This window comes from Cyanistes caeruleus, chromosome 1, assembly GCF_971803275.1.
Source record: "Cyanistes caeruleus chromosome 1, bCyaCae1.hap1.1, whole genome shotgun sequence".
Classification (NCBI taxonomy): Eukaryota; Metazoa; Chordata; class Aves; order Passeriformes; family Paridae; genus Cyanistes; species Cyanistes caeruleus.
In genome coordinates, this window is record NC_141701.1 from 15,693,975 (window position 1) to 15,720,313 (window position 26,339).

Consider the following 26,339-nt stretch of genomic DNA (forward strand, 5'->3'; position numbering starts at 1 on the left):
CCCTGTGAGGGCCTATCAACTTGTGTGAGAACCAAACTTCTGGTAAGTTGCTGGAAGAGCTGAGTCTATAACTGAAAAAGAAGTAACAGTTTTTATTTTCATACTGATGTAACAGTTATGATAGAAAACAATGTAAAAGAAAAGCTCACCACTGTTTTACTGAGGACAGTGGTGTTGGATGATGTATTGGCTCCACTGAACTGAAGTTGAGGAAGTTTCCTTATGTGCAAAGGACCAAAAATTCCAGCTGTAGACTGTGGTGGTGAAATGAGCTGCACATCTAGGACTAGTTTGCTTATAAGACTTATGTTTGTAATAAACAGCTAAAAATTTTAAAATTATAATTTAGAGCTAGTGTTTCTAAAACCTGATAGAGAAGGGCACCAAAAAAAAGCATCATGTGTTTTCCCTGCAGTGATAACAATAAGTTAGAGGTCTTGAAGAATCAGAACTGTCCCTAGTTACAGAAGCGGCAGAAATCTTACCTTGATTCTGACTTGGCTCTATTAAAGGAGTGATTTTCAGATCAGGTAAAAAAGCTGCTGTCTTTTACAAGCCTGAGTGCTAGTTTCTCCTTGACCATCTGACTGCCTTAAGGAAACTTTTGAGTAAAAGCATTGCAGAAAACTGCATTTGGACCAGTGAATAAGCTGGCCTTCATGTTTCACTGGATAGTGATAAACTCTATAGCCCTGAAATAATAACTGTGCTCTTCCTCTGCTACATGAGTGTATTCAAGAGACTGTACATTTCCAGGTGGTATGCACTGGAGGTATTACAAGCCTAATTTTAGGATTAAGAACTCCACCCTCTTTCAGTCTCCACAGGAATGTCACCTCAGGGAGTTGCAGTTCTAATTTTCTTGTACTCACTTTGCTTTTAACGTTTTCAAATAAAATGAAGGTTATTTTATTCTGCACTGGAGAGCATAAAAGCATTACAATAAGAAACTGGCAAATTCCATGAGCTTTGCCTCACTTTGCAGAAGTACCCCAAAGTTGAGATGCTTAGCTAAGCTACCCAAACCTCCCTTGAACATGCAGGATGTGCCAGAAATAACTGCCAGAGCAAGCTTTCTTACAAGGAGAGGTATCAGAGCTTCTCCTGACCACAAGTTAGAACTAGAAATTAGAGAGAAGGACACAGATAATAGGAATAACCCTTGAAAATAACTACTTCTTTTTGAACCTTGACTGAAAATCCATTTTATGCTTAGTTCCAGTTTTGGTTGAAATGTAAGTTGACTTTTGTTTATCCAAAAGACTTTGACTATCATAGGCTATAACTGAATTACATTCCAGGTCAAATTACATGGTGCCATTTACTCTGCATGTGTTTTTGATGGATTTTACTTAGTAAAGCTCTGTATGTCCTTTTTCTAGCTTTAACTAATCCTCACAACATTGCTGTGAGGCTGATAAGTAATAGTCTCATTTTACAATCAGAGATAGAAAGGTTATGGGACCTGCCAATGTGTACAGAATATAATCAGTATCAGGACTGGCAGTAATTCAGAGTTCCTAGTTACTAATCCTATCTTGGAAAATATATAGGATATTCTACATTTTGAGTCAATAAAGCTTTCCTGTGTGTAAATCTCCTCTGTTTCCATTCAGGGATTGGATAAGACAGACTTGGAGGTTTTTCCTACTATAAGCTGTATGCAAGTGTAAATCAATGATAACTGAAGGCTTAAAAAAAAAGAAACTTATTTCCAAAGAAGTATGAAAATAATGGGAAATTTGGAGTTAAACAACTCTGAGTTGAAATAGGCTAATGAATTACTACATGTTGTTCATCTTACTGCCAGTTGATTCTTTCAGTTTTTAATGCCTTGCTATGCCCCTTTGTAAGTAGCCTTGCCTAAAGACACTGAAAAATTAACGTTTAAATAGCATTCATGACTTAGGGTATCACATACAAATAAGTGAAATGGACCATGTTGCCAGGTAAGTAGTGACTTTTTGCAGTGAACCCTCTAAGTACTATACTTCTGTACTTGAAGTTAGTCTAAAAAAGATACAATCTGCTTCTGCTTTTCCTAGCAGATGCTATAAGTGAACCTAAAGGTTATTTAAGTTGTGGTAACTTGTTTTACGAAGCAATTGTTTAAATACTATTTTTTACCGCTGTCTTTTATGGCAAGTTTAATTTTAGACCTTGACCACTTAACTACCATCTTAAATGCTTTCCTTTTAATAGAACATAGAAATAGCATGGGCTTTATTTTCTGCATCATCAAAGCACTGCACCTTCCTACAGAAACAGTGTCTAGTCTGCAGCAGGCCAAATGCATCCCCCTGATAGTCCATCTGCTGAATTTCACAGCCAGGAGGAGTTTCATCACCTATAGCTAAACAGTGTTTTACAAAAAGAAACATTCTCTTTTGTTTCCTAATGCTTGCCTGATTAATAGGCCTTTGAAGCAAATGAAAAAAAAATATATTATTGCCTCAATAGACTCTATGTAAAGCTCTAAGCAAATGTTCTCCTTTTGCTGGTTATATATGGAGGGTTTTTTATGTGATAAAAAAAAATATAAAAAACCCCCATTAAAATAATTGCCCTTTGCTAGCTAGGGTCAAATCAAAATATTGTAAATTAGGGAAAATTAGGGAATACTGTCAAGTTTACAGAAACAAGTCCCATTGCAATTGGGGTTCAGGAGTTGCATTTTATTTAATAATTTACGCTTCTTTTAAAAATCAGAAATAATTACAGGGATTAGTTAACTGTAACAAATAAAAAGTGCATTTAAAATTAACCTGACAGGGCATTTTTTTGTCATACTGACTGATGTGTACAGTCCATTCTTTTAAAAATTCAAGGAAGCTTATTTGAATTGTAAATTGGCAACACATTCATACTGAAGTCTTATTGTGTGATAGTGTGACAAATTACAAATGGAATATTGGCCAGGCTTCCATTTCTTGCATTTTTTTCCTAGTTTCTGCCGCTATTATCATTAATCTGTTTTACAGAAGCTCTATAGCGGATGGTTCTGGACATGGAAAGTACATTAAGTTTCATTGTTGGCTGTAGCAGGACTCGGTGTGGCTTCGGTGACCTGTGACTTCTCCTATTGGTTGTAATTCAGTACAGTTGCTACTAGGTTTGCATCCTGCTGTGTGTGGACTTAAAGAGATTCTGGCATACTTTATGCCTGACAGCTCATGTCATAAGTATTGGATTACAGAGCTTTTGCTAAATTGTGTTAGGAATATCTTTGGAAATGGTGCTGGAATGTGGGCCTTTAAAAAAGCTAAATGTATACAAGTAAATCTTTAAGAACCCGTTATCGGAAGTGAATTCTCTTTTTAAGTCTTAAGTGAATGTGTAAGAATGTTGAAGATGATTAAATTGGTGATGTCATGTACTACAAGGCATTGTTTAATTCCTTTGCAATTAAAGATTTAATGTTTTATGCAGTGGTAAAGAAACGAGGAGTTACTGCAGTGCATGTTTGCTCCCTGCAGCCCCAGACTGAGCACTAGGGGTGTTCCTCCCTGGGGCTGATTGTGCTGGAGCAAAGGTCAGACAAACAAGGAATGGTGTCAGGATGCAATTCAGGAGGATGCATTGTGCTGGGGTGAGAGAGAAAGAGGGAAGGGAAGGGAAGGGAAGGGAAGGGAAGGGAAGGGAAGGGAAGGGAAGGGAAGGGAAGGGAAGGGAAGGGAAGGGAAGGGAAGGGAAGGGAAGGGAAGGGAAGGGAAGGGAAGGGAAGGGAAGGGAAGGGAAGGGAAGGGAAGGGAAGGGAAGGGAAGGGAAGGGAAGGGAAGGGAAGGGAAGGGAAGGGAAGGGAAGGGAAGGGAAGGGAAGGGAAGGGAAGGGAAGGGAAGGGAAGGGAAGGGAAGGGAAGGGAAGGGATTAAAAGAGACCAGATCAATTACTGGCAGCGTTCCTTTCTGCTGCCACTCACCACCTGCCTTTCGTATTAGTTCATTTTGCTTCTGCCCTCTTAAGTGTGATCTCCTACTATCAGACGTTTCCTACCAAAGCTTAAGTTGACAAATTTATGCCAACTCACTGCAGTTTTGCAATATGTTCTGTGAAACATGAAGGAAATAAGCTTCTGGGTATTTCTGGCTTGAATTTCTTTTGTTGTATGTGCTTCTAATGGTATCTCTGATTTCTTTGTGTTTTTCTTGCACTTTGCAATCTGTTCAACCCCCACGGTCTCTGCCTTGGTTTATGTTTTATTTGGGTTTTAGAACTGGTGTGAACTAGGAAACTCAGGCCACAGTTCTACATATTTCAATTCAATAATTTCAATAATTCAAAGATGCAATTTTTTTTTTTGTCATTTTGCATGATGTTGTGTTCACTTCTGGCACCTAATAGAGCAAAAGACATAGCTTTGAACTGGTCCTTCAGTAACAGGCATCTAACCAGTGCAGCTGGTCTGGGTTTTTCTTGCAGTGGGAGTAAGATGGGTGGTACCTTTAGGAAAGGTGTTCGCCTGGTGTCTGAATTGAACTCTGAAATTGCTTCTCATTCCCCCGTGACCAAAGTACCTGGAAAGGGTGTATCAGTGAATCCCTGGAATTAGGTGAGGTAAATGCATGTCAAAATACAATCATGGAGTGCACACATGCTTCAGTACCTGTTGTTTGACAAATGGTATTTCATCTTCAGGTACCAGGTACACTGATCCAAAAGATTAATTGTGGGAACAGAAGATCAGAAAGAGTGATAAATTCTATGTCTTTTTCTGTCTTCAAACAGTTGTGTAATTCTGAGTCATTTAGTTTGCCTGTGCATCACTTTATCTAGGTAGAAATTGAATGTTTTCCTTGCAATTCTCCCAGAGTTTTTGTTCTAGCATGAAAGCATCAAAGTAATAAAAAAATATCTTTTCATATTCTTGCAGATGAAAATTTCAGAGCCTTGGAGGCCTGTTAATTTACAAAATCTGAGGATCTGGCCTACAACAGCCCAGTGTAGTTTAATTTGCAGACAGTCAGTGTTAAATATGCTTTGACTAGGATGTTTGTTGAAATTTCTGCATATTTACTTGTAACTCTTCCAAGATTTCTATTACTTTGGTTTTTTTCCTACCATTCCTATTGAACAAAGACAAGGAAGTATCTAATAGTTTAAGGTGAAGTCTAGTAACATGGTTCAGTGGACTAATACTTTAATCTGTGAGACCCTAAGATCAAGTGGACTCAATTTCAAGCCCTGCCACTATTAATTTAATCATTAGTAATGTTGCAGGTATTGAGAGCATGGAGTCTGCAGGTGTTTGCTGTTGCAGAAACAAGCAGAACCTTCGCCCTCCTGTAATGCACTCTTTAATGCAAAAAGACATCTTCCTGATTTAAGGCATGTCCTTTAGAATGATCCTGCCACAGTAGATCATGAGGTTGATCTTTTGTAGGGTTTCAGGAGTTGTAATTTTGCAGCCAGTGTAAGAATGGTACAGATCTTTATGATGATTTTATCTGTAATTCTAATACTGCATGGAAAACACTTGTGTTTATGGCTTTTGCTAAAAGTTCACTTTAATAGAGTCTCCTGGGTCACCTTTAATAAACTTATGTCAGAGTTGCTTCAGAATTAATTGACTGATCAATTTCACAGATTCCAGATGGGCAAAAAGCAGGCTTCTGAAAGATGACAGAAAGATGCACAGAAGGTTAAAACTGGCAAGAACTTAAGAAGCACTAACATGGTTATAGGGTGCTCCTTTTGTAAATTCTGTTGAAGTTTCGCTTGCTAGACTTTTTTTACTAGACCATTTTTACTTTCTTTGAATAGCTTTTTGTCTGGATAGCGGCAAAAATATGTAAGCATAAGGACTTGCATGTATATTTTGAACATACATTTAAACACCTGGTGTTCAGTCTGTTGCTTTTCTATGTCATGTCTGTTAACACATGCACGCTCACGTGAATTTTGCATGCGAATAGCAAAATCTTGTGTGTGCAGTAAGAGAACTTCAGGAAGTCTACATAATGGAAAACATTAGCTTTTGACAGTCATTTTTTTATTCTTTGTTGTTTCTGAGCCTTCCCAAGTAATTATTCGGCTATTCGCAATTCTTGTTCATGAGCAGATGCAATAATACTTACCAGTTTAATAATATACAATATTATTTCCTTTGGGAAAAAGATATATCTGAAATACTTTGAAAAGGAATAAACAACAAGATTTGTAATTAAGTGTTGCTATTTTAAGTGAAATGGGTTTCAACCATCAGCAGCCTGTCCTTCTCCTCAGCTTTTAGGGGACTGCTGCACATGATGAAAAGTTTAACTTGTCAAGTATATATTTAGATGTAGAAATCGGAAAATCAAGCTCCATGAGTGATAATTATGAGCACCTGGAAATAATTTGTACCAGAGAGTTAAACAAGTTTTCCCCTCTCTACAGATTGGGAGTTTTTAACCTCCCAGTCACTGGAATACTCCTCTTAGTTTATAGTGACATGGCTTGTGGTTCATTCCCACTGGTAAACATGGCACCAAGCAATTAGATTGTCATTAGAAGATGAACATTAGCTTTGTAAAATGGGATTAAGAAAAAGCTGAGAGCAGGTGACCAGCTAATGTGTGCAGCTCATACGTAACGCTGTATACGCAGGAGACCAGTGAGGGCAATGGAATTCCCTTCTACTGGCTTTCAGTAGCCACTGGCTCAGGCTCAGGTTCTGGTTTTCTTTTAATTCTATAGCATTTGTTCTCCAGAACTACAGAAACTTTCTAATGGCATAAAAGTTCCTTCTCTTCCAAAGTGTAAAGTAGTAGGATGCTGTTGAGCTGGAAGCTCTGCAAAGGCAAGAGTTAATTTATTCTTCTGACCTGGAGGAAGTCTGCCCCTGAAACAGGCTCTTCCCAAATCCCTCTTCTGTTTCCTCTTTATCTGTGTGCAGATACCATCTAAGTAATTTCTCTGGTATCTTCAAGGCTGCAGTGCTATTGCCTAGTTGAATATAATCTTTCCCTACTGTTTCAAAATTCATATAGGCAAGAGAAGGCACTACCAGGAGAAGGCATGTGCATTTTCTTGGTGAGGGCAGCAACATTGCAATGCATACAGACAAAAAATACCTTTCACAGGAGTTAGGTTTTGAAATTGCAGAAAACAGTTGTCATCTGTATTACTGGGAAAAGGAGAAGAAATGTAGTAAAAATTATTGTAAACAAAGTTCATGTAAGTTAAATATTTAGTAGATATTGTAGTAAGTATTGCATATTTTTATAAATTTCTTCAAATGTAATATAAGTACAAAAAGTAGCATGCTAATAATATTTTAAATTATTTAATATCTCTTAATATACTGTTCATGAAATTATTCTAATGTGGTCAACAATGAGGTTCCATAACAAGATAGGAATTTCAGGTAAGATTTTTTTTTATTTTTATAGAAGTAGATAGCAAATGAAACAAAGAAGGAAAATGCAATCTATCTCTAGAAGAGGGCTTGGTTGAAAGTCAATGAATTAATCCAATATTTTGTTCTCTGAGAATGATGAGTTACGCAGAGTAACTAAATCATGGGCTTTTAATTGTTACTTTCTTTAGACTATTATATGAACATTTAATACCATTATGTTTATTGGATAGTATACATTTAGCTTAATCTAGGAAGTATATAAAGGAAATATAATTAGAAAAGAAAAATCTATATTAAGCTTAAATAATTTTCTTTTATCATACTAAATGTTTCTGCCATTAAACTCTACTGAATTCTTTTAAGTTTAGAATTTCATCAGTTTGAATGGATCTTAGTTATTATAAATCTGCCAGTTTAGGACCATCATATATGGTTTTAGAATCAGAGACATAAACATTAGATGAATTACTCATTTGAATACAGTTATGCTAGATAACTGTATATGAATGCATATGCTAAAGTATTTGAATGAATTGGCATTATAGAAAGCTGGTAAATTCAGATACCTGAGTTTCAGAAGCTTTGAGTACTGCAGTCATGCAGTGGTGGATATGCACTGTATTTTACAGCTCTCATTAAATTGTTACTGAGAAGTAATTGGAAAAAGATGGCATGTAGAAATGACTTTTCTTCACAAGATGTCTTTTTTCATGTGATTCAGTCTGAATTAAGTTTAAGATTGTATGGCTTGGACATTTTCTGAAATATTTCTGTTGATTTGCCGAACACCCTTCTTTCTTGCTTTCTTGTTTTTCTTTAAGAGAAAAAGAAACAGGGAGAAAAAAGGGGGATGGGAAGACATGAATGAGAGATTGAATTTGGGAGTGATCTTTCTCTTGTTACATGATGTGAAGCATGTGTGGGAAATGTTTTCATCTTCAGAAGTCATTTGCCCCATGCAGAGAATGCTTGAAATGAAAATAACTTTCCAAATTAAAATAGAATGTGTAGTTTTTTATTTACAGACACACATAGTCACTCTTATACACACAAGACAGGACGTAGTAGGGAATACATTTTATAGGATGCTTGGTTCTTGACAAATGTCACATTTATAAGATGATATTTGGTAAACTTTAATGCAGAATTACTTTATTTCATCAGAAACATCGAGGATTTTATTCCACTTTATGAATCAATAATTGCTCACTTATATGTGGATTGTATTTCATGAACATTCACATTCAATCACACCTCCTCCACCTTTAGTGTCATGTTAAAATGTCTTAAGAAACTGACTGGGTGACCCTCCTCCTTCATGGAGTCACAATTATTGTCTATTTCAATCAGTGTTAAAAACTCCATCTTGAATTTTCCTTTGCCTCTCATTTTGACTAGGATTTTTTGCATCTGGTTGAATGCTTTCTTCTCTTTCTATTATTTTTAAAATTTGAGAACCAAATAGTTCCTGCCAAAGCTTTTAACATCTGATCAATGGGATCAGGAGCTTGGATGCTTCTTGTACCACATCTCCAGGCTGGGTGTTCTGGCTGGGCTAGGTATTTCCTTCCAGAATCCCTGAGATGCGTCATGGGACCAGTAGTCCTGCTATTTTTGGAAGCCATTTAATGCCTGTTGTAGTCCAGTGACAAATGGCCTTCTTGGCTGTTTTCAGCTGGCCCAGCTTCTTTAATTAATCTTCCTGTAATGTCACACTTCAACTTCTGCAATTGTTCTCTGGCTTTCCATGCTGAGGAAAGTTTGTTTGTGTGACAGTGTGGCTGCTGACATTCACTGTGTGCCATTTGCACTACTTCAAATGCACAGGATTCCTATCTTTGCCTGTCCAGGCTCTTGTTGACTTTGAAAGAAAAGGAAAAGGAAAAAAAAACCCCTGCGTTCCTTTGATAAGTACTGAGTGTAAAAGATAGTGTACATTGAAACAGAATGTTCCTAGATTTATTGAGAAAACTTAGGTATCTAACTTTACATAGACAATTCTCTCTGGTTTACAGTTATTGCATTTAAGATTTTTCTGACAAAGTTTCAGGTTTTTTGTAGAGCAAAGTTTAATAGTTAAAAAGTAAATGCAATAGTATATGGTTATTATCTTGTAACCCTATCAAATCTGGCTGAAGGCTCAGGTTTTCTGTACAGAGCAAGAAGATAACTTCAAAAGCTCGAATAGTTTGTAGTTTGGAGAAGCAGTCAACTGAGAGAACTTAAAGATCAAAGTGAGAATATCTGATTTTAATGATGCAGAACATATGCTTCACCAAAAACCTTTTGGATTAAAAAGTTAATGTAATCAAAGGGAGCTGAACTCTTTGTTTGGATCTAAGATCTCTATGTTGAAGCACTCTGCACAATATCCTATAGAGTGCTGCTACAGAAGTTGTGTATAAGGAGTGGGTTAAAGGAAACTTAAGAGAAAACTGAAGCTGGTGCTCAGCAACTTCTGTTCTGAAGATCTAAAATATTTTTGCTGAAGAGCCCTGAAGAGAGTTGGATCTGCAGATAGACTTAAAAAGCATAAAAAGCAAGATTGTTCTCTGGGAACCTGGTTAGCCTTATTCAAAACTGAGAATCCAGGAAGTTCCTCTGGAGACTTTTTATTTACAGCGAATGAAAAAAAGTCAAAACTAAAGAAAAAAACCCCAAAAACAGATAAACACAGACATAGCTGCAAGAAGGAAAAAAATGCCCAGGGGTGTAAAAGTTTTCTTTCATTTCAGCTTGGTAAAGGGAGATAATGTAGTTCTCATGCCTGGACAGAACAGCATTGAGAAGATCAATTTCATAAATAAAAAAAATATGTTAATTGAATGATAAATATAAAGGAAAAAAAAATACTGCACAAGGAAGATAGGTGACAATTCTGTTTTGCAATAGCTTCTCAGAGTCTCTTCCAAAGTCTCTTCAAAGCAATGGAAGTTTTTCCATTGATTGCAGTGAGTTTGGATGAGAAACTGTAGGAAAATACAAAATACATTTGAAAATAAATATCAACAATAATGTATAGAGTGTGTTGATTTAGTGTGTATGTAACTGTATATATCTATATATGTGGAGGTTGATAATCCTTCTAAGTCTCAACTCAGGGTGTTCTGTGATTCTATGAAGAATTGTAGGCATACACCATTATTTGGATTTCTTCTTTTAAACATACTCTGGAAGCACCAGCTCAGTCACAGTTGCCACTTGCCACTTGCCAGAAAAAAAACAACTTTTAATAATGTAAAAGTGTACTTTTTTTTCCCCTTGGCATCACTAACATCTGTTTTACTGATAGCTCTCATTTCTTGCTGTTCTATTTGTTTTGTCTGTGTATTTGAATCTTTCTGACATGTTTCTTGGAAAGCCTTAGGGGAAGAAAGGCCTGTCCTCCCTTTCCTAAAGCTAATAAAGATAACTGTTTAGGTTGGTTTTTTCCTACCACCCTGTTGTTAAATTTTGATTTAGACCAGTGCCAGAATAGTGTAAATGGCTGGAGCTCCATTGTCCTTGACAAAACTAGACAGAAATATGGGACCAAGCTCTGAACCTCCATACTCATGTAAGTGGAAGCTGTGCTTGTTATGCCACCGCTGGTTTCTTTGTCTGTGATACTGAACTCATTCTACAGTCACAGAAGCTCTCTGAGGCCAGTCAGGTAGGAAGCCAAGTTACTAGAAATGTTCGGCATGTTGTTTTTATTTTTATTGAAGCAGTGTTTTTTGCTCTGTGATGTGACTTTCAAGGTTAAGGAGTAGCAAAATCACCACAAGTTCCATTTTACATTGCCTGGATCATTCTGCATCTGTTCTTTTGAGCTGTCCTTGCCTTGAATAAACATGCTTTGCAAACAAGCTAAAGCAAGACAAAAAGATCTCTTTGATATTTAATAGCTAAGCATCCCTGCATGTGTGACTGGGCTCATCATGAGATAGAGGTGAAATGGTTTTCAGGCACAAGACTTCTTTCAGAGGGAGGCCAGGTTTGCAAGCTGTTGTGTGTAACAGAAAACCCTCGGGGTTATTCCTCTCCCTCTGCTCTTCATTGCTGTCTCTGTTGTGACTGAGATTACAGACAGCTGAGAGCAGACACACTACTACAGGTTCCACTTTCTTCTACCTGCCATTCTCCAAGACTGTATGTGATAAGCTGTCAGGAAATCAGTGTATTATACTCTATGGAATGTCATTGACTTTATTGACGTATATATTACTTATATATGGCAGCCACTGAGAGCAAAACTGCTGTGAGGATTTGGGGAACCCTGTTCTAATCCTGGAAAAAATTGATAAACTTCAGATGAATGGGACTCTTAATGTAACAGGGCAGGTCAGGGCTCTGATAGTATTTGTGTTAAGAGAGATTATTTTGTCTTTCATTCTGGACATCTGAAAAAAGTCCAGTTGCAAGAATCCCATTGATCAATAGTTTCAGATACTTGCTAAACTTCGTGGTGGCAGATTTTCAGTGGTTGCTGTGTCAGGCTGACAAGATATGTTCTTGTCACACAGAGGAGCTGAAGCTCTGTGAAGACTGAAGCTTGTCTACCTTTGCCTTGTGAAGCCTTCTACAGTCATAGTGGAGTCTGTTCCAAAGTCTCAGTGACATTTGCCACATCTTTATAGTCACCTTTTGGTGATGTATAAAGATATTTTTCTTGCAGGAAGCTGGATGCTCAGATTGCTACAAGTTTTCTGACATCCATCTCCTTTAGAATTAAAAGTCAGGGTCTTCTTTTCCAAGATGCCCAACAGCTGTTTCTTCATGTGCTTACTGTCTGCTGACCAGTGAGTGTATCTAATACATCATTCTTAATTGAAAGCAAGTGTCAAATTTTGACAGATAGTATGGAATTTAAGAGTAGATTTTCAAAAGCAAAAATAAGAGCTGAATGTTTGTGCCCTGTAGTAACACATTTTCTAAACTGTGAGTTAATTCAGCACCCATAAAGTCTGATTGCATCTTAGGTGTCCATGTGCAAAACTAGCAGTGTTGCTCTTATTCCTCTGGCCTGGGATGGCAGTGCCAGGTGGGCACCCTGGGCTGTGGGCAGGCTTACTCCTCTTGGGTGAAGCCTGCTGTGCTGTGCCACCTTTGTCAGGTCTTGATTCTCCAGGTTGAATATCTGCTTACGAGTGTATGTCTGATTGCTTTTACTCCAATAGATCCTGCTGAGTATTCATCATCCCCTTATTTAGCCACCTGCGTACATTAAAACGAGATTTAGGTGCAGCAAAAGAAAAATATAAAGATCTTACTTGATGAAAAGTTAAGAGGAGATAATTGAATTTGTGAGACTTGTGTACTTGGATGTTTGGTAGTACATCAGATAAGACAGTGAATCCAAAATATGATTGTGAGAAGGAAACAATGCATTGATGCACTGGTAAAGCAGTATTTTTCCTGTTCGTTAGTTACTTTATCTAATTTACAAACTATATAGACATGGGGGTAAATTTACTGCAATTGCCAATGAAACAGCTCAAGGAGTCCCATAAGAATGTAAGAGGAGCACAGCTCCTTACAAAAGTGAAATAGCAAAAGCCCAATTAATCAGTGGTTCTTTGCAGATTTTAGACCAGAATTGGCATGCTACCAAATGGCCCTCAGAAGAGGCCTAAAACAGCTCAGGAAATGATTTAATGGGCACCTGGTCACAGATGTGTTCCTGGCAGACATACTGTCTGCAATGGTGCATCCCAAAACGGCCCTACAGGGTCTGAAATGCAAGAAATGTACACAAAAGTTCTCTTCAGATTTGGGGAGGCAATAAAAGAAACAACAAAAACCCCAAACCCAGAAAAAAAAAAAATCTGCTGTATAGTCTTCCTAATGTCTTAACTTTCCTGTTAGTCATGCTGGCAAGTGCTCATGCTCTTGCTGACATTTTGGTCAGTATTTCATAATTTCTCTACTCTTTTGTCAAATCAGGCTTTATTGTGTTTATCTTGATGTTCACTTAATTCTCATTGTTGCAAAACAGCAGGAAGCAAAGTTCTTTTTCCTGGTCCAGGATGGTTGCAAGTGTTCACCAAAACCCATCAAACCTGCCAGTGGTGGTTGATTCTGGCATATAAACTGCTAACAAGTTGTTCGATTTTGCTCTGCCCTTTTTTTGAGTTGCTCATGGTTCTTCTGAACAATGATTTCATTCTGTTCTTTATGCTGTTTGATGTGCAGTTGTTGCTCATAAATTTAGCACCAGGTTACTCATGTTGCCCAGGTGATGGAAACCTGCAGTTAGGAATGTTAGTGTTATTGATGTTTCCGGCCAGGTTTTCAGTTGGAACAGGAGTTGACGAAGTAGCTCTGATTTTCTTGCATAATTTCTTTCTGCCGTAATTAGATCTGATTGTTCTGATCTTTGCACATAGTTTAGGAGCATATGTAAGGTCATTGGCATTTCAGAAGCTCTGGCTAATTTGAGATTTAAGGAAAATGTTTAGAAATGTGAATCTGTATAATCATCTAAGTTAAGAATGTTTCCATTCAGTTCCCTTTGAAGTTTCTGCTGTGATGAGACTTTAGTGAGGTTGATTTCACTTTTCTGGTCAGAACTTTTAGGTAGTAAACTAGAAAAAGCTCTCAAGAAATATGAGACATATTTTTTGATAATAGACTGAAAGGAGTGTTTCCTAAATGTTTAAAAATGTAAACAATCCTTATGTAAATATACTAGAACTGTCATAATTCTGCCTTTACTGATAATTTTTAAAATACCTAAGTAAGAGTTAATTTGCAGGCCTCGTTATGACTTCATTACTGTTTATTTCTAATACATCACATTTCAGGTGTGGTATGTATTACATGCCTTCCTTACAACATATTATTTATTTTCCTAACCCATCTTCTTCATGACAAGAACAGATGCATCTGAGTCCTGCTTTTCCCACCGCTGTGTCAACAGTGCTTACAGAAAAGACTGCAGCTAGGTGCAGTGGGGAGCTGCCTTGCATGGTTTGTCCTTGACAAATATTTAAAGAGGACCCTTGAGTTCGGTGGAAACAATTCCAGTTACAATTTTTGTGACACTTATGGAGCACTTTAGGGTGAAATTTATCTTGCCTGATAATCTGATTTTAAAATTTTTAGTGTTAGAAGTCTAATTAAAGTGAATTAAATGGGTCCTGATGGTAAACTGATGAGGATAGGCATCTGTAGAAGATGGTCCCACTCTGGGCCAGGTGGTGTGTCTGGTTCTCTCCAGTACATGTCAGACACCTACAGTCTACAGTAGGTGAGATGTAAAAGGAATCAATACCTGCAAGACAGAAAGCAGAAGTGTGATATGCTTTATCATATGATTTATCCTGTTATTGTACATTCTTCTGCTCATCTGTTTCCATGAGACCTATGTGAACCTATTTGCCCCTCAACTATCTTCTAGGGTTTAAGAGGAAGGGTCTCTATTCAGTCTGTCCTGCCTCCAAATTACAAGACTGAGGGACAGAGAAATTGTTGCTTTTAATTTCCATCTTTAGGATTTATAGGATGATACAAATGTTATAGCAAGCTATAGGATGCATAGAACTGACTATTGCATCATTCAGATGGAAAAACCTCATTTTGGGTTAGAAGCATCTAGCATTTCCTCTAATCTGCACAGTACTTCACATAAGGTGAATAAGGCCACCAGGGTAAGCTGTCTGCATGGAAAAGCTTACGTAACTATTTTTTTGTGAAAAGCAGGTTGAGAAGTGTGAGAAACAGAGGAAAGGGATATTATAATTTCTTTCTCCCTCAGAATCCTTTTTAAATGATTTCCTGGTAACACAACCCCTTGGTGTGGCAGATGGGTTTTATGAGAATTAATTGTAATAATACTATATAAAACTGTCCCAAATGTTTTCAAAACCCATTTCCTCCTCTTTATTTTTTCTGATGTCTAGTACAAGACCATGTCATAAATAAATACAGCAGGAAGATTTCTACACATAAGTAACAGAACTGATTTTAGTTTTCACTTTCACAGAGGAATAAGTAGGGGTACTTAAAAGTTGATTTGGCTGCATGTTCCATTAAGAATTACTGTAAAGGAAAATGCTGCACTGCCGCAATAGGATGGGCTACATGACCAGACTGCATGTTTTGATCTGCCATCTGTGATTCCATGGGACACTGAGAAATGATGCTAGGGATAGGGCTGCAGGAAATCACTCACCACAATTTGATATGATCACATTAAGACGATGAATACAGAGTTCCTTTGCTATTTCCCAGCTGCTGCTCACATGGCGCTGGGAGCTGAATGCTTCCCTGCACCATCTCTAGCACTGACTAATGGGAGAAGAAGTAAACAGAGCACAACCTATTTTGAAGGTCCGTGTTTATATTGTATCTTGGTAGGGAATATCTCATTCAGGAATCTCAGTAACCTAGAAAAACTAGGCAGATGTGTGTCTCCATTTCAGAATAAAGGCATAACCTGTGCCTGAAGGTTTTTCCCAACATGTGGCTTCTGCTTTTGGGAGCACTGTTCTCTTACTTTTGCTTCAGTCTGATCAGTCTGGAAAGATGAGAATTTAGACCTCCTAGTCACTTCATCTGAAGTTGATGACATTCATCCTTCTTGATGAAGAGGCCATAGAGCTGTAAATGTTGTGACCAAATGGAAGCATCCCAAAGGAAACCCAGATTTTAAAACATGGTCATCTGTATATAGGCAAATAGCAAATCCATGCACAGGACTGGCAACTAAAAGAACTTATTAGAGGATGTTTAAATTGGATTTTGAGGATAAATTTCTTCACTGAAAGGGAAGTCAAGTATTAGAACAGACTGCCCAGGGAAGTGGTGGAATCACTGTCCCTGAAAGTGTTCAGAAACACTGAGACATGGTTGACAAGTTGAAAGATACTGACCTGTTGGAGTGAGTCCACAGGAGGCCACAAAGTTGATCAGAAGATCAGAGGAGACCACCTCTCCTGTGAAGACAGGCTGAGAGCATTTATGCTCTCAGGCCTGGGGCTGTTCAGTCTGGAGAAGAGAAGACTTCAAGGGAGACCTTAGAGCAGCTTTGCAGTGCTTAAAGAGGATCTCCAAGAAAGATGGAAAGGGACTTTCCTCTTCTCGAGGACATGTAGTGATAGGACAAGGAGAAAAGGTCTTAAGCTGAAGAAGGTTAGGTTAAGATCAGGTATTATAAAAAAAATCTTTATTGTAAAGGTGTCGAGGCACTGGCACAGGTTTCCCAGAGAAGTTGGGCATGCCCCATCCCCAGAGGTGTTAAAGGCCAGGTTGGATGGGGCTCTGAGCAGCCTGGCCTAGTGGAAGGTGTCCCTGCCCATGGCAGAGGGGGGTTGGAACTGGATTGTCCTTAAGGCTCCATCCAACCCAAACCATTCCTAATTCTTTTGCTTAGTGGTGGACCAGGCAGTTCTGGGCTAGTGACTGGACTTCATGATCCTAGAGGGCTTTTCCAACCTAAACATTTCTATGATTCTGTGATTTTTACACCTCTTTTTTTCTAACTTTTGCACCTTACTATCTTTCCTTTCATGTATATGAAATTGTTTATCTGTGTAATAGCTCCTGTTTCTGAAATAATAAACTGATAGAAACAAATAGAAGTCTTGTCCTTTCAAAAATTTTCAGTGCTACCTCATCTAATATATTATTAATAGAAACAAGAGACATTCCTCAATAAAAAGGCAGTGTAGTCACTTGGCACTTGGCAACTTCTGTGATAATACATTCTTAGAAATGTGAAGGATACCAAGGCATGTACATCTGAAACTTGGTTATGAGGAATTGGAATTTGAATATAGTCAGTTTCAGTATCAGCTGCAGCTACAGGAAGCTACACAGGGAATGAGCATTTTTTTTTTTTTTTCTGCTGTGCTTTTCTGGCAGGGTTAGGTGGGGTAGAGGACGCAGCTTCTGGCATCCACATGTACTCTGGAGCTGTAAAAGCACCTTTCAGAACTGAAACCAAAAGAAATGTCACCTATGTGACCCCTGAGTGGTGGATGGTGCTTGGCTGCAGAAGCAGTGCAGCGTGGCAGGGCAGAGCACAAACACAAAGGAGGGTTGAGGCCCACAGCAGACACTGCATAAATGCTGTTTGAAATGCAGGAAGAGGCTGCTGGAAAAACCCTACAGTCCCAGAGACACCTTGAGAACAAGGGATTTGCTGAATTGGAAACCTCATGGACATACCACTCAAAGGCTGGTATTGCAGAGAGAAATAAATGCTTCTGTGAAACTTTGTTTTGCTTAAATTTGTAGAAGATATTTTCAGAAATCCTTTTTTTTTTTTTTTTCTATCTGCTTTCAAACTTTCCTCCATGAGAGATAATTAAACATCTTTTGTGAATTTGCTTCAGGAAACATGAAGTTATTGGTGTGATAAAATGCGCACTTTATTGGCTTCTATAAGTAATTTTAAAAATCTAGATTTAGGCATTTTGTTTGTTATTATTTATTAATAGGGTTAATTATAGCTGTGAGCCATGGAGATTAATATGTGATTTTCTAAGCTTGCATTGATTGATTATGGTAATATATCTTCAAAAGTACTGTTTAACTGATTTTTTTGATATTTGTGGGTTGGGTTTTTGTTTTGGTTTGGTTTTTTGTTGTTTTGATTTTTTAGGCTTTTTCTGGAGTTTATGATCTATTTAGTTTTATACCAGGAAGAATTTGAACTTCTATTTACTGCTTATATTTTTTGTTCTGACTACTATAAAGTTGTCTGTTTCATCTCTAGCTACAATTTTTTTAACTTTGGTGGTTTACACTTAAATGTAAACTTGTGTGTAGGACAGGTCATGAACTCCTCTCTGTATCCATGAAGTAAATAAAGGATTATAGGTTTTCCTCTATTTCAGGTTGCCTGGTGTGTTCTCAGGAATCAGGGCTGACCTGTGTACATGTCTTCTAGGTGGTATCAATAGCTTGTGCAAGTGCCTGAACTAAAAAATGCTGTTGTAAAGAAGAGTAAAAAATACAGTATTTTATATACATGAGTATATATGAGATATATATGATGAGGATGAGATCCATATATATATGAATATATGAGGTATTCTCAATCTCTTTACTTGCTTCTGAGATTTTTCCACTAATCTCAAGTACAATGAGGCTTTTGTATGATTTTGGACCTTGGCTTTTCTAAGCTGTGATGTGAGAATGTTACCTTATTTTGTAGGAAATATTAAAGTGGACAAACTGGCCTTGTCCTCTTAGTCTGCCCTGATCTGCTGCTCTCAGGAGCAGAGTGGTTGGGTTGTGTACCAAAGTCACTGCGGCCTCCTCTTGTGCATTAGCTCTGCTGTGGGCAATGGCCTTTGCACCAACAATGGGAAGAAGTGGATTTGCCATAATGATGTTCAACAGCTTCCAAAAAGATAGAGAGAAAAAAGGGCAGTTTTTGTTTAACAATAATGCAGCTTATACCTCATCTGCTTCCTGGAAAAAACCTGTTTTCCCACAGGAAACCTATGCATAGTATCTGCATAAATATTTTTGCATACATGCATGCACAGGATCACACATGCTGCATCTGTGACTTTCTCTAATTGTTGAGGCCATTTGAGCTATTGAGTTGTGCAGATAGACCTGCCTCTGCCATTAGCCTGTTTTCCAGAGTATGCTGTCCATCTGCTTCAAACTGTCTAAATGCATGCTTGGCTTCATTTCTTGCTACTACAAATCAAATAATAAGGGATAAGTGCCTACATGACAGCCTGATTCACATCCCAGGTACATTTATTTATTTCTAGCAGCTAGATGATGCTTCCTAAGTTGGCCTGGTTATTACTTTGGATTCATGTGGTTTCTATGTGATTACTTTGCAGATGTCTTCTTGTCTTTCTCTCTTCTGTCTTTCTTTGTGTCTGTCTTTTTCTCTCTTGCTTTCTTTTCTCATACTTTCTTGGAGTGGGAATTACTTTCATATTTAATGTCACTTAAAAAATAAGGCTAATACATGTAGTTCAGAGGTTGCATAGGTTAGAAATGGTACATAAGACATTAGTTCTGTTAAGCAAATTCATAGTATTTCTGTGTTTCCTGCTGTACTGTATGTGATTTAGGAGTATTTCCCCATCCAATTTGTAGATACAAGAAACACCCCCAGATTTTTAGCACTGATTAAATAGCACGTGGACCTTCCAATGCTTTCTCATTGTTTAGGGCTTTTGTGTTGACTCTCCATCTCTAAGACTACCTAAAGTGGTCTTTCAGTTATTGAATCAACTTACTTTTTCACTTTTTTCTGAAAACTTTAACAGAGAGCATTTGGTTGGCATAAATGATATTCTGGAGGCTGAAAAATGCTAACAGATACAACTTGTAGGGCTGATGTGAGAAAAGGAGAAACCTGTGTATATGTCAGCAATACAAGAGGAGATTCATTACAGGACACTTACAACCTTGACCATGATTTGTAAGGCTGTAATAGCAAAAGGCATCTTGATGTTCTTGCTTTGCAAGCAGTTATGACTGAAACAATTTTAATTCCAGCTTCTGCATTGAAATGGGATTAGTGTATTCTTTATATTAAACATCTTGTGGTTCTGTAACCTTTAGAGCTTAAGTTGCTTGTTCAAAACTACTGTCACATTTAGTACTGAAAAGTTTTCTTTCTCATACTAAAAACATTTTAAGAATAATGTTTCTTGTCTTTTACTGCCTGTGGCTGTGGGTAAAAGGCTTCAGCTAGAGTTGGTCTGAAAGTACTGTGCAGAAGAAGTCATAAGGTGCCCTGCAACTGAAATCACATAAACAGGTTGCAGCCCTAAGAGGAGTATTGTTAGTTTGAAAGAGGGATTATGACACATCCCCTCCATCAAAGCATTCCTTTCCCCAGCTGCATTTACTCCTGATTTTGACTTTTCAGTGTGGCCTTAGCCATCTCTTACTGTAATCCTTAGAATATCCTCCTTGGCATCTCTAGCAGTCCCATCAAGTTTTGTGTTGATCTTCCTTATTCACATTCAGTCAAACCAAACGTGATTTTTTTTTACTTCTGGCTACTAACAATAGCCACTAAATCACTGCAAAACAATGTTTGCTTTTTGACCCAGTTGCCTACACAGGCATTCTTTGGAACAAAGCAGATATGCTTTTTAGTGTGTTATGAAGATAACACAGCAGCTGTATTTGGCAAGGTTGCTCTGGTTTAAATATCAGTGTCTACCAGACTAGAGGATGTCAAAAACGGGAAATAAGTATGGCCATAATAGATGACTATGTAAACCATGGCTTATCATGAAACATGCAAGGAAAATACTCTGGATCAACAAAGGTTTGGTTTGCTTATGTCAGGCAGCTGATGTATTTAACTTTCTATATTGCTTTGACCTTGGCTTGTATACAGTATTATTACTGCGTATCACAGCCTCTGTCACTTTTTCAGATAGGTATTTTGACTCAGTAGGAGAAACTGAAAGTGGATTCTACCAAAACTTCATACTTTAGGAATACAGAATATTTTGAAATGAAGTAGTGATTTCAGCAATGGGTTAAATGCTGTAATAAGAATACATAGTATGGCATTAGTTGAGGATAGACTTATCTGTCTGTGAAGGTTAAGTTTTATTCCTGAAATTGATATCTCTCATTCTACTTGACTCAAAAAGTCTGTGTATTTAGTAGCATGGTTGCTTAGTTTTTCTGCAATAAGGAAACTTTGTATAAGTGCCAGAATATATTTTGCTATTTCTCTCAGTCACTTTATATTGATCTTCTCTAAATATTGATCTTCTTCTGGTTTGAAGTAGTTTGTATTTTCATGCCTGTAGGCATTTCATTTTAGCAGTGCTCAAATGGAGGTGAGGTTGTATTTACAATAAATAATATATTAATAATAATAGCAATAATAAACAACTGTTGGTCTGTGTGAAGATTTAGCTGTAGTGTACAGATGGTTCACTTCCCTCCTACTACATTGCAGCTACAGAAAGAGGTAAAAAAACCTCAAGGAACAAGAATGTACCCATTTCATTTACATTTACCTCATGGTAATGAAAAGTGGACCGCTCAAGGGAAATCTTAAAATTATAGAATCATACAGCGGTTTAGGTTGGAAGGCACCTTAAATGTCTTCTAATGATGAAAGGAAGTATTAAATATGAAGAGAAATTTAAGCAACCTTTTCCAAAGAAGAGAGCATTCCTATGTTGTTAAGGTGCAGTGGATGTTTTTGGATTTGTTTTTCTTTTCAGAGAATACATTAATTTCTGGCTGCATCTGTCCACAGTGTGTGTTAACACAAATCTGTTTCAGTGATTTGAATACTTGCTGACCTAAGACAGCATCTAGGAATATCTGTCTAAATGGTGATAAGAACCTTGAAGGGTAATCCATGTTAGTGTCCATAATACTAAAAGTCTTTGGCAGTCTGATTTTGTCTCATTCTCGTTATTAAAAACAAATAAATCCATGAGTTTCCAATAGAATTATTCTAGAGGAATAGGAAAGAATTTGAGAGTAGTTTCTGCCAGGTAGATTTGTAACATTGCTATTATCATAATTTCTAGTGAGTTCAATAGTTTTATACAAATATATATATTTAACGAGGGCTGTTGAACAATCAAACCCTGATAACAAAGCGGACTCAGGCTGGAAAGTTAATGAGAGCTTTCTGCAGGCACTGGGTCCTTCTTTTTGGCTCTTACTGTAGTGAAAGTGAGAAAATTTTACCTGGAGACAGTACTAGAGCTGTTAGAAAGCAAATCTGGTGAAGACACTGATAAACAAATAATTTATTTTTTTTCTGAATTGTTTCTGGAACTTAAAAATAATATTATCAGAAAGCTAAATTATAAAAGTAGTATCACTTGAGGCTGTGAATTTATTTAGTTAATTCCTCCCTGCTACTGGCTTGTGTAAAATGTTAAGTGAGCTTAAACAGAACAAATTATTCTCATCCTGTATTCTTGAATCAAAAAATGGGAAATGCAGTCCTACTGCATTATTATAAAATGTGGAGGGCTAGTTTCAGTGCAGTTGGAAGGTATTTCAAATTTCTACGGTTAAAATGATATCAAGAAGTAGAAGAAAAAATACTTTTTGTTATCATATTGCTTCCTGCAGACTCAGTTTCAACAACCAACAAGTTCTATGGATTTTGAATGCTTTCTTCACTAAAATTAATGTTGATCCATATTGCAAGAGAGCTGTTGCTGCATGTTTTCAATCTGTTTGTGTTTTGTTTTGTGAGTTGCATAATACTTTTGCTTTGAAGAGCAGCAAAGTCAGTATATCAGTGCTGAGGGAACGATTGTACTTCAGTTATTACCAAAAAAAAAAAAAAAAAAAAAAAAAAAGAAAGAGGCTTAGTAAGAATAATCAATTTGATTTTAAACCACAAAATAAGTGGTTTGTTTATAAGTGTAGAGATGCCTTCTGTAGAGATGTCTAGAGGAAACAGGATCAGAATTCATTCTGAATATTTCTGTTATGGAAAATACAAAGATATGCACTTTACATCTAAGAGAATGAGTGAACTTAGAATAATGGATTATAATGATAGTGTATATAAGGTTTCTAACATAAGAGCAGTTGTGTTTCTGTGTAAGTCTATGTTTTACAAAAGATGCAATGAAATTAAAATGTCTACAGGCTAAATTTGAATCTTAGTTCATAAAGTAGCTGGGTTCATCCAGAGCAGTTCACTTAATACAGAATTGTACTTACGCTGTTGAAACTGCGATATGGCTTTTGTGTTTGGTATGTACTTTTCCAAAACAAACCAGTTATATGTGCTATGATAAATGTAGGTTTAAGGGATCATACGTATTACAAAGTCATCCAACTTTCTATTTCCAGAGAATTAATTATGTCCCATTTCCCTTTTGTCAGTGTCATTTCCCATATGAAATAGAAAATAGGAAAAAAAAACTTTTTTGGATTAATATACCCTGCTCCACACATTTCCTATTGGCTACCTATGGCAATTACTGAATTAAATCACTATTTCTTAATGTAGAAGAAGTTTAAATAATGTAGTGTGAGAAAAGCGCATTTAAAGCCTTCTGTTACTGCTGTAACGATTCCTTCAGAGACAGCCTATCATCTGCTATGTGCAGGGGGCCATAAACTGATGGCAGGTAAATTCCAATGAATGTTGGCTCTTACACAAGAGATTTGCTTTAGAAATTATATATAAATTTTCTTTTCATTAACATTGGAAATAGGGCTTTGATTTGTAATGAGGTCAAAGGCATGAGAAGTGATTTACAGTATGCATAAGGAGTTAAAGGACTTTCGTATGAAGTAAATGAGAAAAAAATCCCATATTAAAAAATTAGTGGCTTCACCTTTGGAAAAATAATGATCATGTATTATATGGCTTTCTAAGCAAACTGTAAGTTAATATGTCTTTTATTTGCAGTGAAAGCTAATTAAACTTTGACATCCTAACAGACACTTTTTAAATCTGCCAGCATAGGTGTCACTTACAGAAATACATTAAGTGCTTCTGCATAACAATCTAATTAAAAATTAGTTAGTTATCAAAGCTAAGAATGTCATATTAATTGAGATATGTATTAATATTACTTAATTTACCACAGAGAGGGAGAAAAACTCAGCCAAAGGGGGCAGCTAATCCAGAGAAGTGTCTCTGCATTTAATACAGGGAAAGCCAGTTTAGAGCTCCAGACAGGTTTGCTTCTGCTTGGATGTTGTGTAGTTGCAGAATCCAAAGCCAAGAGTTTTATTCTGCTGTGTAACAAAGCATCATAAACTCATTGTCTGAAACAGCATTTCTCATAACTAAAGGTCAAAAAAAGACTCAGGATAGAAAGATTCATGAAAACTCTTTGGCTCAGGAGGAAAAAGATCTAAGCCTGAGAAGTTGAACAAATGATTGGCAGTAGAACAAGTCTAGTTGAGTGAATGAGTGGCAGAGGAAGCCCAAAGAAGTGGATGTGAAATTAACTAAGTACAGCCGAGGTCAGACTTTAGTGTATGACTTAATGGAAGGGAATTTCAGGCCTAATAAAAGCCCTTCTTCACAGGAAGAAGTTGACAACTGTGGATGCTGTCATCTGAAGGAATTGGAAGTACTTTGTTGAACCCAGGAGACTAACTCCCAGGAAACTGTTTCTTTGCAATGTGAGGGTTAGAAGCAGCAGATTACTCAGTGCTGGAGAAAAGCCTGAGCTACCAAATGACTGAAGAAATGACTGAGCATTCTGGTAATGCTCTTTTTCTCCATTTAAAAGAAGACAAGATCTCATAGTGTAATAATCAGATAAAAAAGCCAATGCGGAAAGAATCTCCTGTCCTCTGTTACTTCTCTTTTATAAGTGATGTTTTCTTAGAAGACTTGCTTACTACAAATCTAATGCTCACTCTTTGAGATCCTGAACATTTGCTGCTTGGAAAATGCAGTTTTAAACTTTAAGTAAGACGATCAAATTCCGTCTTCATGTAGTACAAACGCCAGCAGAGGTGGAAGGAAAATGTGATAGAATTTGTATCAAGCATTTGACTGTTCTTTTAGTTAAATGAGCATTACCCACCAGCTTCAGTCTCTTCTATTGAAAATCATGGCTGCAAAAGCAACCTAGAACTCAGAGGATTTTTTCAATAGGCATGTTGGTACACTGACAATGTCCTGGGCACCTCATCTGGGAGATTGTTTCCCTCTTTCTTGCAGCAAAGTACTTTCTCTTCCTGTAATGGGTGGGCCCTGATTCAAGCTTTGCTGGTAATCCACCCGGTTGTCAGTGCAAGTAGAGACCTCTGAGGTTATATTTGCTTAACTCTTTAGTCTTGTATGTCAAGATAAGAACCTGCAGAGTGACATTAAAACATAGAAGGGGAAAAAAGGGAGGAGGGGGTACAACAGGCACAAATAAATCTTAATTTCTTTTTCTTAAACAATTTTTCTGCAAAGATGTGTTTTTTCCATATGTTTTACTTCCTTGTAAAAAGATGTACATGTTTATTTCTGCCTCAGAATAATAAAAATAATGGAAGTTTATGTGTTTAGTAGTACAGTAGTTCAGTCTAACACTCTTGCTGATGAAAGAACTTGGAATTCAGAGCTTCTCAACTCCTGCTTTTCTGCAGCAGGAACTTTGCAGATTGTAGAGGAAATTGTTTTCAAATTAGAAGTTAAGAAGTGATCTTGGGTTCTTGGCATGTACAGATCCTTCATGACCAAGTCAAAGGTAATCAAATGAACCTGAATTAGTAACACTTCTATGTCATTTTGAGACACTCAGTGCTTATCAAAGTCAGGAGCATGTGCAGAGAAGGTATCTCCACAGTAGGATGCAAACAAAGATTTCTAAAGTACAGCAACAGCTAGGGACAGACAGAAATCTTGGGGTTTCTTCTCCTTTTGGTAATAAAAAGGCGGGAGAGTGGAGGTTGGAAGGGAGAAAAGCCTCTGCCTGACAGTGTCAGCACCATGCTCCCACTGGCAGCAGAAGCCTGCCCTTGTCCTGAGGAGGCTGTGCAGACCCGTGGGAGGATCTGAAGAGTGCAGCTCATGTAAAATATTGTTCAGGGGCTTTAAACCTGATTGGTGAGCATGGTAAAGTTATGTAACTGCAGTAATAATGGAAAATTGTGTCAAATTAACAGAATTAATGTTCCTGAATTTTCTTTGTGGACCAAATCCATTATTATGACCTGTACTTCCCAGAGATTTTAGTTCATTGTCCAGCTGTAACAGAAAATAAATTATTGTCATCCTTTGTAGGAAAAGTTGGGGTTTATATTTTGGTCTCCTGCAAATGAGCTGCAAATCAAGCACTGAGTAATGGTACAATATTAACTTAAAAAAACAAACCAGAACAACCAAAACCCTTAGATCTTCATGTTTATGGAGTTATTTCTCTCTATCATTATAGAATTATTTAACAAAAGCAAATATGTCATTCAAGACATTAAAATCACTTTTGATTATAGTGGAAGGTAAAGTTGGTCCTTCAGCATGTACATATACATCCACAGGGGTAAACTGCAGACAGCAAGACCACATTTAGTAAGTTGTGTTCTGCTGTTACTGTTGTTCTGTTTATTAACTGTTACTGGATCACAT

The 26,339-nt window shown here is 37.2% G+C and overlaps 1 protein-coding gene across 9 annotated transcripts in view; it reads left to right on the forward strand.

The window, feature by feature from the left end:
• The window catches only part of TRPS1 (transcriptional repressor GATA binding 1), a 214,762-nt gene that overhangs the window by 107,411 nt on the left and 81,012 nt on the right, over positions 1-26,339 (forward strand). The gene's annotated exons all lie outside the window — the stretch shown is intronic.